The following is a 12736-nucleotide window of genomic DNA, read 5'->3' as shown; positions in this document are numbered from 1 at the left end:
GAGATATCAAAAAAGTACTCCAGAGTGTTGTTCAGCATGGGGGTGAGTAGAAAATGAAGGCTAATCATGTTTTGGGTGTACTATTCCTTTAAGGGTGGCTTTGCATTTTCTTTCTTTTTATTCAAAAAAGGAAAACTCTTATCAGCTTCACTTGAACTTCCTTTGATGTCCTTCATTCAACTCCAGCCAATCATCTCAGGGGGCGGACCTTTTCCTAAGCCAATCATCTTTCATGATCCCCTTCATTTAGCTCCTAGCCTAGCTTCTCTCTCCTGTTCACCCCACCCCCCACTACTCTCGGTCCCACCCCCCCTCTGGTTTATTCCACTACCAGCGTCCAGGAAGATTACTCTAACCCTCTTCTAGGTTATTCATCCAAGCGAAGGTTGATTCACAGCATCGAAGTCTTCTACTGAGCGCAAAATAATTTATTTTATTTATGTCTTTATCTGCTTCTGTCTCCTTGAACCCCAGTGGGCCTCAGCAGATGGCCGCTCACACTGAGCCTGGTTCTGCTGGAAGTTTCTTCCTGTTGAACGGGAGTTTTTCCTCTCCACTGTCGCTACAAGCATGCTTAGGGTGAGGGATTGCTGAGTCGATTCAGCTTCCTCGATGGGAAGACGTTTTGCTTCCCATCCAGAAGGCTTTCCATTCCTGACATCTTGAATTGAAAAAGCTTCCTGGATGGGAAGCGAAACATCTTCAAACTTGGAAACAAAGTCCAGTGGATTGATTTTAATTTTCTTTTTTTGGATTTTCTAATTGCAGCTTCTCTCCAGGTTGAATTTTATTTCACAACATTGTTCTTTGCTCAGCAACAATAGTGGAAGAAAAGTCACCCCATATTCCAGGTATTGCATCACATGCAGTCACTCTGTGAGCAAAGGTTTCCCTAACCCTGACGCCACAGGGATCCTTTCATTATGAATATCGTGGCTCTTTATAAAGATCAGGATGTGATTTGGATCCATTTGGGGTTTGTTGTTTTTTTTATTATTACACATTTTTGGATCCAACCAAAGATTTCTAAGAATAAACAACAAACATCCGTCTATAACCCTTAAACTGCAGTAATATTTTTAGTCATGGTGTGTACTCAGCCAGAATTAGCCTAAAACGCCACAAACAGTCCCGTAGTCCAACCTTCATCCAGTAAACATCAGCTAAGTTCATATGAGGTAAATAAAGACAGGAGCTGTTGACTCATACAATCAGATTTCTTCCTCTGTCAGTTTTTAGCTCTTGGAGCAGAGACAGATCCAGAACTTGATGAAATATAAATATAAATATTCCTTTTGTCTGGGAAACATTTGCATCCTAAATGAGAGTCTAGGTGGAACTGGGAGCAGATCTATAGATCTGGATAAGATGACAACATCTGTAACAGAAACTTCCTTATTCTGCTCCACAACTGGCCTCACCAAGACCAACCCAATGGAAATGATTCCTGATCCCACATTTCCGTCTCTCTGGATTTGAAACAGGGGCGGATTGAGGGAATGTGGGGCCCTAGGCAAAGACAGGCAGGGGGCCCTCTGAATGGAGAAGAACACATAGAACAGAGCCATTCTACAGATAGATAAATGTTAATAGAATGGACATCCATTATCTGTTCTAGGTTGTGTCCCTCTCTTCTTGTCCCCTTTCTTGTTGTTTTCCTCTCTATGTTTTGTACTCAGCTGACTTTTCATGCTGTCTCTAAAGGAATGAAAGATTTTTTCCAAGCACTAAGCTCACTTAGCTGATTGCTCCTTCCTGTGTTTCCAAAAAGGCCAAAGTAAATAACCCAGTCCTTCTTTTCACTGTAGACAAGCCATGATCTGCTTATCTGTTCTCCATTTTTCATTTGGATGAAATAATAGCTGCATGAATCATGACAGCAGACAAGATAGAGGAGAGCAGGAGGCGGGGTTACCAATCTACTCGCTCTGGAGAGCAGAGTTCGCTGCTTTTAGATGTTGGCTCCAAAGTCTCCAGTAGCAGAAAAAAGTCTCTAGATTTGGCGCTAGGAGCTTTTTAGAAATCAAAGTGCTAGAGGGGTCTGAAAAGTGGCTAAATATAGCGACTAAAGCGCTAAGTTGGCAACACTGCTCTTTGCATGGTTTGTTTTCAAATGGTTTGCTGCTGTCTGTTTGGACCTTTCTGAACATGTGCAGCAAATGGACTGATCCAATATGGTGGACACTGAAGGGGGGGGCTGAGACACACTTAATATTATCAGCGTTCTGATGGCATTTTAGCTAAAGGATTTTTATAAAAAATAAAATTAATGTGCACAAATAAGGAATAGTTGGATAGGACACTTTTCAGCGGTTCTTCCCAAAGTCTTCCTGTTTGCCAAACCCCCAATGGAATGAGCAAAATGCTGAATAAGAGCATCACAAGCAAAGAGGATCGACTCTCTGAGGCTAAAATTAGACAAAACAACAAACCCAGATAATTCATCCTTCTATGACTTAAAAATAAAAATGAAAAAAAATAGAATAGTTTATGCAGACAGAGCATCAGCCAAGAAAAACATCAGAGCTCAAAAGATCCAAACTATATAAATATGGATTTTTAGATCAGCAGAACTCAGGAGAGGAGGACTAATTTCCACAACCCAGAAAACAATGATTGTGACCTAAAAATAATAGAAACAAAATATTTATTTTTCCACTGCAGTCATTTAGAGTTACTTCAAACATTGACGTGCAGCATATAAAGGTTTAAAAACTTTTAATCAAACTTTCTGCTATCTTATTGTCACATTAAATCCTAAATACTCGGTTGAAGGAGGTTTTTTTTTATTGTTTTTTATTCTTCTATAAAACGCCTCGTTTTCCTGCTTCAGTAGCTCATCAAGCTTTAAACTGTAAACTCTGAGTGATGATGATAGAAAATATTCTGGTGATATCCTTCATTTTTATGCACAACTCCACCTGGTCTCCTCATATATGGAGTGAACTACGCTCCATTATTGTAGGAAAAATACATTTTGTAAATAAATGTACTTTAAACAAAAACATGCTTTGGGAATGGACATTTGAAAAGAAAAACGAAACCCACACATGAAAATTTCATAATTTTTGAAAATATTTTTCATTTTATGTATTATACCAAAATTCTACTTTTTTTCTCGAAGAGATTTCATATTTTCACATATAATTTTTTACATATATTATTATTTTCATTTTCCCTTTGATTATTATATATATTTTTCAATCGTTTTTGCATTCTTTTAAATTAGCATTCATAAGTTCAGAGGCGGGCTTTCCTCTGGAGTGACGAGCAAAAACGTGTTCCTATTGGTCTGCGGGATGTTAGCAACATTTTTATCAGCTAATTTAAATGTCGTGTTTGTGTTTGCCCTGAAGTGAACAGAATGGGATAGAATGTTATCTGTAAAAGGCAAGTAAAAGAATACAAGACCTACACCTCAATTTGAAAAAAACATTTTAAAATAAAATAAAAATGAAAAAAAAAGTAAAAAAATAAAATAAAATAAAACATGAAAAAAATCATAAAAAAATTATAAAAGGTAAAATCCGAGTTTTTTCAAAGCCTCATTTCTTGATTCTATTTCCCCCCCCCCAAATTTTCATTTACAAAACCTGTTGGTTTTGTGGAACAAAATTCACTCCATACTCTGACACCTAATTCCTGTTTTAAGGCCTAATGAGCAGATATTATTGCTCTCACTTTGTCGCCTGTAGGGCGAACATCGCTTTGCTCTGGATTGCTTAATTAAATTATGAATAACAGAGTAATTATAACATTTTTGCAGGATAAAGTTTTAGTGCCGCATTAAAGTAGCTGTTTTGCTATAAAAATGTTTCTTTAAATTGCTTTCATAAAGAACCCAGATTCTGCACCAGGCAAAGGGAAAAAACAGCCAAAACACAATGAATGCCATTGATATTTAACTGTATTTGTTATACTTTTCTTTTCTTCAAATCAAACTTTGACAGGAGACCTTCTGAAATCTCCTCATTTAGTGACTTTTGGTACGAAAATAGGACTAAGAAATAAAAATAAGAGGATCTGAGGTTTCCCTGCTTTCCTGTAACTCTCTCTACCTTTTAGGCCCTTCCTAAAATAGTTCCAGCGGGGGCTGCTGGCCTGTTAATGCTCCTCCTGCGGTTCGTGAACTTTTGCCCTCTTCATGAGGCGCAGCACAGATTAAGAAATCCCCTGAGAATATTTCCAGCTCCTCCTTGCCAGTGTGTGGGCTCCCTGCTTCTTCTATAGACAGAAAGTTAACCTAAAGCTGCTCTTATAGCTCAGGCTAAGCACAGCTTCTCAAGCCGTCCTGCTGCACACAGAGAAAAAGTAAACAATTTGCCAGAGCAGGACTGAATTAAGCAATCAGGTGGTATAAATCTGAGCTCAGAGCAAACAGACTGACAGACACTTGGCCCGTCGGCCTACATGCCGCTTTGAAAGAGAAGGAGAGAGGGAGACATGGCGAGAGCAAAGGAGGAATTGTTGGTGGTGGCGGTGATGCTCTCACTGCTCTGTACGGCTATTATGCATCAGTCATTGCTGGAAGCCAAGGCTGTCAGGATGGAGCAGAGTTTCCCCAGAGACCCCAGACTCTCTGCTGGAATGACCAGGAGGAAATCCAGACTCAGGGAAGACCGGACAGACGGACGGACGGACGGACCAGCGCCGCCATGGCCAGGACTTTTTACAAAACCTATCAGCAACATTTAAGGTGGAATAACTGCAAAGGACAGAGATCAAAACTAAACTTGGCTTTAGTTCCGATGTCTAATCTAAACCTAAAACTAAAACTGGTTTCATCTTATTTAAAGCTTCTATAAAATGCTGTCAAAAAACCTCTGGTGGATTTAACGTCTTTCTACAGGAAGTTCTGGGTCTCATTTACTAAACATTGGATAAATCTGTACCAAAAATGGAAATAAAACCAAAAGCAAATATGGTATAAATGACACCAAAGGATTTTACTAATAACACCAACTATATTCACACTGGAAGGAATTTCCTTTAATAAACCAAAGCTGCGCCTCATGTTCTAATATTTAGCCTTAAAACGGTCAAAGGACCTGATGAAGGTCAGTGTGTTTAAAATAAACCGACTGACGTCTGTTCAGGGAAATCAATAGAAACCAATGAGAGGAGTATGGAGTTAACTTTATTCCATTTTTTGTTGCAAGCAAGCAGTGGAAACACTTAGTAAATTGTAATGTGAAAATATTAAAATTTTAATTAAACTTTAAAAAAAAGTTATATCATTTGAGAGTAACTTTGCTTTTTTCTAAGATTTACTTTACTCCGACATGGGAGCTTGCTCAGGGATCGTCCGCCTGGCTGTCGGCCTCAGCCGATGGCCGCTCACACTGAGCCTGGTTCTGCTGGACGTTTCTTCCTTACGGAAGTAAAACATTCTCATTGAAATCTGACTTTTTTCTACAGCCAATTTTAAACTCTGAAATGTGTTAACCTACTGGTGAACTGAAGCCAAAGCAATCTACACCCGATGCAGTCATGCAGCTTTTAGCCAATGAAATAAGCTAATTTGTTAGAAAAAATAAATAAATACATTTTCCAAAGCTCTTGGTTTGATCTTCCGGATCAAACCAAGAGCCTCAGCAGACGGGGGTGCTACACTAGCTGTGATCGGATCAGTTATTCCACCCAGTCCCGTTATATGAAAAACTCTAATGTCTATTAGTAGCTACCTGACTTTTTGTATTAATTTTTATTTAAGAAGAAAAACTCCTCATTCAGCTTCATTCAGGCGGGAACAAAGCCACGCCCAACTGTTGTGTCATGTGACCAAATGAGCTCATTTCATTGGCTAGAAGCTGCTTGACTGCATCAAGTGTAGATTGCTTTGGCTTCACTTCACCAAAAGGTCAACACATTTACAGCTGAATTTCTTGCAGGCAAATATTTACCAGATATAAATTCAGTGTAAGGAATTCAATCTGGAAAAAAAAATTTTTTTTTTATTGTTTTTAAAATTCTGTGTTAAAATAATTCCCTGTTTAAAAATCAGTGTAGAAAAAAAGGCAGATTCCAATAAAGTTGTTTTTCTTCCATACTTCCTGTTCAAAGGGAGTTTTTCCTCTCCACTGTCGCTACAAGCATGCTTAGTGTGAGGGATTGCTGAAGAGTCAATGAGTCGATGCAATCAGCTGGTTTTCCTTAGATAGAAAACTTCGGATCAATCTGACTGGATGATCCGGTGAAGGGAAATTGCCTTGAGATGACATGATGTGAATTGGAGCTATAGAAATAAACTAAATAGAACAGAATGTTGCGTAAAGCACTTTAGAGTCCCCTGACCTGAAGAGATGCTTTATAAGCACAGCTCGCTGACTGTAAACTGCCTGAAATCAGATCCTTGGACTTTAGGAGGGATTTGTTCCTCACAGGAGAGACTGGCTCAGTTAAAAACATCAACAGATGGTACAGATACTAAAGTAATCACCCCCCACCCCCCGACCCATTAGGTAAAATACACAAATACTTGATGTCTGATAATGAATCGTAGCATTTATCTCTTTAAGACTGTTTAAGAAAACAATCAACGCACACAGGAAGTTGTTTTCTAGGGTTTTGAGAAGGTAAGTGATCAAGATCAGAAAAAGCTTTGGGTACGGGCAGAGATCAAACTTATATACACATAAAAGGTGTATTTTGAAGTAATAACTTGCTTACAATTACAGATTTAAAGGGACAGTTCGGTTAAAAAGGGGAAAAAACTTTCCATTCTAACTTTATTCTTTGTTAATTAGGAACTTCTTTCATTTATTTATCATCCCCAAACTCTCTGAATTCGTTCACATTGAAGTGTATTTCTTTAAAATGTGGAATTATTATTTAAGGCTTTTCCACAATATCTTAATCAGATTTAGTTTCAGACTTTGACTAGGACGTTTTAAATGGGTTTTTTGAGTCATTTAAGGAAGAAAAAGCTGGATCATTATCCTGCTGCCAAAAACTAGAGTAAAAACCACAAAAAAGAAACCAAACAACCCCCATTCCAAAGGGGTGGACCTGTTTGTTTCTATTTGCATGTTTTCTAAACTAAAACCAGGCTTTGTTGGTCTACTGCATAAAACCTGGAACTAAACGCTATTTCTGACATTTTGAATTGAAAAAGCTTCCTGGATGAAAGAGAAACGTCTTCAGACTTGGAAACAAAGTCCAGAGGATTGTTTTTAAATATTATTTTATTGGAAACAATTTCCACTGAATGTCGTTCTTTCCATAACAAGTTATTTTTCCAATGTTGAGGGCAAATATATAAGTTAAAGCGGCTTTTCCTATCTGTTGCTGCGGATTGCTGGTCAGCTGGCTGAAAGAAGTTTGCTCCTTCCTGTAAGAAAGTCACTTTAGGACTCATTTCACCATCCAGGCTCTGTTTACTAATCAAGGACCAGTTTACTGCTGAAATTCATCTGCTTTCCCATCAAAAGACGAAGAACTAAATGTGTTCAGAAAAAATACGATTTATTTTACAAACTTTTTAAAGAGCAGAAAGAAGCAGGAATGATTCAGCAGGTTGTTATTTTCAGTCTTTAAAGCTGATCTGCTGTTTTATTCACTGTGGTTTGCTGCCATCTGCTGGTGGAAACGCTTCACTGACAGGACTTTCTCTGAACACCTTAAACTGAGCTCCACTGCCACCGTGTGGCCACAAATGGAACAATTAAGATATTTCAATTATTCTTTGAGAAAAAAATCTGAAAAATTCTAACCTTATGGAGTTTTCCTTCAAGCAAACACTTTTAAAGTTTTTATCTAACATTAAATTCATGATGTTTAGTATTTTCTGTTTTCTAAGAAGCAAACATCTGCCTCCTGTCATTTAAACTGCTTTGAGAGAAATGTAATAATTAAGATAAGTACAGATTAGCTGTGGCACGGCTGATAATATTGGACTGAAGCAGATTGAAATGGTCCCAAAATATAAAGGAAGTTATAAATCCCACCCTTTACTAAAAATAGCCCCTTTAGGGCTGATTCTGTGTTAACTGTTTTACTACCCGTTTTGATCGTGTTTTTATCTTTATTTGCATTTATTTTCCTCTATTTTTATTTAAAGCCCTCTAAAGCATCATTGATCTAAATTGTGCTACACAACCAAACTTGCCTTTAGAGCTTTCACTCAGTAACAGCCTCAACAGTGAAGAGGGTTGTTGTTAGAACAGGCTGGAAACCCAACATAAAACAAGCAATGAAAATGTCAGATTAACATTAACACAGATTATTTCCAATCTGGACTTTGCTTAAAGGAACGGCACTTATAGAAGCATCGGAAACAGTTTAGATTATGTGGCAGGAAACAATAGAAGCTCCTCCTGTTCCTGAGGCGGATCTGACGTGGAAGACTCACAGGGAAGATGATCCACCGATGAGCCATTTTCACTGAGCCTGGTTCTGCTGGAGGTTTCTTCCTGTTCAAAGGGAGTTTTTCCTCTCCACTGTAGCTACAAGCATGATTAATGGCTCATTTCACAAACATCGGTTGGTGAAGAGCAGTGATGCTATGAGAGGAACCAAGGCTCCCAGGCGTGCGTCGAGCAATGGAGGGGGCGTTTCATTTAGGGGAGGGGCCAAAATTGATGACGTCTGAAGCCTCGCTATCCTGATACCATGTGACCGCGTCAGGAAGCGGTTCAGCTCGCCCCAAACTTCGACAGGCATTTAAACAGCCTCACCATTCAGTTCGGATGTCGGATTGTGGAGGAGAGCTGCTGTCAGTTGGATAGATTCTAAGAATAGACTGGCTGGAAAAACAACCAATCTAGTTGGTTAAAACTATTTTAGTTCGATTAAACAATGTAATGATCAAAATCGGAGCAAGCCGCTGGACACAGTTTCAGCATTACTGTTAAGTAGTATTGCTGTCAGTTGGCGTCAGCTGTAAGACACTGACTTTCACTCCTGAGATTGATGGTTTAGACTTGAAAGTTGCGATTATACTTAAGTATTTTGGCTAATGTGACTAATATATATTGTTTGCCCTAGTAAAAATGTAGATTGGGTAAAAACTTTGCCAAATTAGATTGGTTGGTTTAACCAGAGTTTGGTTGAACACATAACTTCCAACCTGATTAAACCCAAAAACCGTGGAAAAACTGTTTGAATAAAACGACTAAAACCTTTAATTTTCTCATCATTGCCCAATTTGCACAAACTCTTTCACCGTCTGCTTGAGCTTATTTCACTAAAATGGCAGAAAAACAGTTAACCTTAAATTATTGTTCTCTTCTAAGACATTTTACACAAAACAAACTTAGAAAAGATTTTATTGTCCACACCAATTATTAACAATTTCAAAGGAACTTTAAAAAACAAGAAATCCTAGATTTTATTACTAACTGTAGTTCTACTCTCCACCAGTAGGGGGTGACATGTTCACACTTGATGAACCGTCGGGGATCGTTTGCAGAGGGATGAATTCTGATCATTCCAGAAAAAAGGAAAATAAATTCCTTTAAAATGATCCTGGGTAATGTGGGAGGTTTAGATTGGTCTGAAGGCGAGACGCTTTCATTGAGATCAATTACCTGCACTGACCTGGCCTGCCCACAGGGGGCGCTGCTGCTGCTGGCAGGGATCCCTGCTGGAGCAGAGATTAAGTCAAACTACTGTAAACAGCTCATAACCAGCTTAGTGAAGCCAGTCTTTCAGGAAACATTAGAATTCATCCTAACGGCGTGAAGAGCTGAAAGCTTTGACCTGATCTCTGGAAATCCATCAATCAGACGTTTGGAGCTCCACTGATCAACGAAGCGCCTCTCATTTAACCTCATGCATTTTTCTGTCACCTAAAAGGCAAAGTTCTCTCCTCCCCGTTACCATGGCAACTCCCATTTTGGCACAGACAGCCTCCCTGCTAGGCCCTAACCCATCCACCATGACGGGATGTTCTGCTCTGTTCCCATAAAGATGAGCTTCCATGAGGAAAGATCAGACACTCATCTCTCAACAAACTTTTTTTTTTTTATCCTGGGCTTAGAAATGCCTGTGATTACCTATGTCTTTGTGTAGTCAGTAGATCAGTTACTGAGATGCTGTTTACACAACTACTTTTTACTGGAGTAAAAATATGATTAAGTAGTGCTACACCATCTTAAGTGGATATTCTACCCACCTCTGATTAGAAACAACTAGAATCAGGAAAAGTTTCTTTCCCAGAGCTGCAGAATGATGCTGTCCCTGCTGGCAGTAAATAAATATTCCTCCTCATTCTCCTTTACTCCTCCAGCCCATTTCAGCACAAGCTGCACTTTGTGTAAATATTACATGCTGCAATTAATTATTAATTAGAGAGACCAAACTAACTTTAATGGAGGACCCTGGACCAAACCAGACCGCAAGACCAGACCAGATGTTCAGCCTGTTCAGTTTGTTACCTGGCTGCTCTGTCTGTTACCGGCACGTTGAGTCTGCTACCGGCCCGTTGGGTCTTCTACAGGCCTGTTGGGTCTGCTACCGACCCGTTGAGTCTGTTATCGGCCCATTGGGTCTTCTACCGGCCTGTTGGGTCTGCTGCCGGCCCGTTGAGTCTGTTACCGGCCCGTTGAGTCTGTTACCGGCCCGTTGAGTCTGTTACCGGCCCGTTGAGTCTTCTACGGGAACGTTGGGTCTTCAACGGGCCTGTTGGGTCTGCTACCGGCCCGTTGGGTCTGTTACCGTCCCGTTGGGTCTGCTACCTGCCTGTTGGGTCTGCTACCGGCCCGATGGGTCTGTTAACGGCCCGATGGGTCTTCTACGGACCCGTTGGGTCTGCTACCGGCCCGATGGGTCTGTTACCGGCCCGATGGGTCTTCTACGGACCCGTTGGGTCTGCTACCGGCCCGTTGGGTCTTCTACAGGCCTGTTGGGTCTGCTACCGACCCGTTGAGTCTGTTATCGGCCCGTTGGGTCTTCTACCGGCCTGTTGGGTCTGCTACCGGCCCGTTGAGTCTGTTATCGGCCCGTTGAGTCTGTTACCGGCCCGTTGGGTCTTCTACGGGAACGTTGGGTCTTCTACGGGCCCGCTGGGTCTGCTACCGGCCCGTTGGGTCTTCTACCGACCCGTTGAGTCTGTTATCGGCCCGTTGGGTCTTCTACCGGCCTGTTGGGTCTGCTACCGGCCCGCTGGGTCTGCTACCGGCCCGTTGGGTCTTCTACCGGCCCGTTGGGTCTGCTACCGGCCCGCTGGGTCTGCTACCGGCCTGTTGGGTCTGCTACCGGCCCGTTGGGTCTTCTACTGGCCCGTTGGGTCTTCTACGGGCCCGTTGGGTCTTCTACGGGCCCGTTGGGTCTGCTACCAGCCTGTTGGGTCTGTTACCGGCCCGATGGGTCTTCTACGGGCCCGTTGGGTCTGCTACCGGCCTGTTGGGTATGCTACCGGCCCGTTGGGTCTGCTACCAGCTTGTTGGGTATGCTACCGGCCTATTGAGTCTGCTACCGGCCTGTTGGGTCTGCTACCGGCCCGTTGGGTCTGTTACCTGCCCGTTGGGTCTGCTATCTGCCCGTTGGGTCCTCTACCGGCCCGTTGGGTCTTCTACAGGCCCGTTAGTTCTGCTACCGGCCATTGGGTCTGCTACCGGCCATTGGGTCTGCTACGGGCCATTGGGTCTGCTACCGGCCTGTTGGGTCTGCTACCGGCCTGTTGGGTTTTCTACGGGCCAATTGAGTCTGCTACCGGCCCGTTGGGTCTGTTACCGGCTTGTTGGGTCTGCTACCTGCCTGTTGGGTCTGCTACCGGCCTGTTGGGTCTGCTACCGGCCTGTTGGGTCTGCTACCGGCCTGTTGGGTCTGCTACCGGCCTGTTGGGTCTGCTACCGGCCTGTTGGGTCTGCTACCGGCCTGTTGGGTCTGCTACCGGCCTGTTGGGTCTGCTACCGGCCTGTTGGGTCTTCTACAGGCCCGTTAGTTCTGCTACCGGCCATTGGGTCTGCTACCGGCCATTGGGTCTGCTACCGGCCATTGGGTCTGCTACCGGCCTGTTGGGTCTGCTACCGGCCTGTTGGGTTTTCTACGGGCCAATTGAGTCTGCTACCGGCCCGTTGGGTCTGTTACCGGCTTGTTGGGTCTGCTACCTGCCTGTTGGGTCTGCTACCGGCCTGTTGGGTCTGCTACCGGCCTGTTGGGTCTGCTACCGGCCTGTTGGGTCTGCTACCGGCCTGTTGGGTCTGCTACCGGCCTGTTGGGTCTGCTACCGGCCTGTTGGGTCTGCTACCGGCCCGTTGGGTCTTCTACAGGCCCGTTAGTTCTGCTACCGGCCATTGGGTCTGCTACCGGCCATTGGGTCTGCTACCGGCCATTGGGTCTGCTACCGGCCTGTTGGGTCTGCTACCGGCCTGTTGGGTTTTCTACGGGCCAATTGAGTCTGCTACCGGCCCGTTGGGTCTGTTACCGGCTTGTTGGGTCTGCTACCTGCCTGTTGGGTCTGCTACCGGCCTGTTGGGTCTGCTACCGGCCTGTTGGGTCTGCTACCGGCCTGTTGGGTCTGCTACCGGCCTGTTGGGTCTGCTACCGGCCTGTTGGGTCTGCTACCGGCCTGTTGGGTCTGCTACCGGCCTGTTGGGTCTGCTACCGGCCTGTTGGGTCTGCTACCGGCCTGTTGGGTCTGCTACCGGCCTGTTGGGTCTGCTACCGGCCTGTTGGGTCTGCTACCTGCCTGTTGGGTCTGCTACCGGCCTGTTGGGTCTGCTACCGGCCTGTGGGGTCTGCTACCGGCCTGTTGGGTCTACACTGAATGTGATCTTTTTATATAATACTCTTT

At 43.1% G+C, this 12736-nt stretch overlaps 1 protein-coding gene across 1 annotated transcript in view; it reads right to left on the bottom strand.

The window, feature by feature from the left end:
* The window catches only part of LOC119793251 (synapsin-3-like), a 152415-nt gene that overhangs the window by 125751 nt on the left and 13928 nt on the right, over positions 1-12736 (bottom strand). The window lies entirely within an intron of this gene.

The sequence above is a fragment of the Cyprinodon tularosa genome, unplaced genomic scaffold (genome assembly GCF_016077235.1).
Source record: "Cyprinodon tularosa strain WSP-4 unplaced genomic scaffold, ASM1607723v1 ctg447, whole genome shotgun sequence".
NCBI classification, from domain to species: Eukaryota; Metazoa; Chordata; class Actinopteri; order Cyprinodontiformes; family Cyprinodontidae; genus Cyprinodon; species Cyprinodon tularosa.
This window is presented reverse-complemented; position numbering and strand designations above follow the sequence as displayed.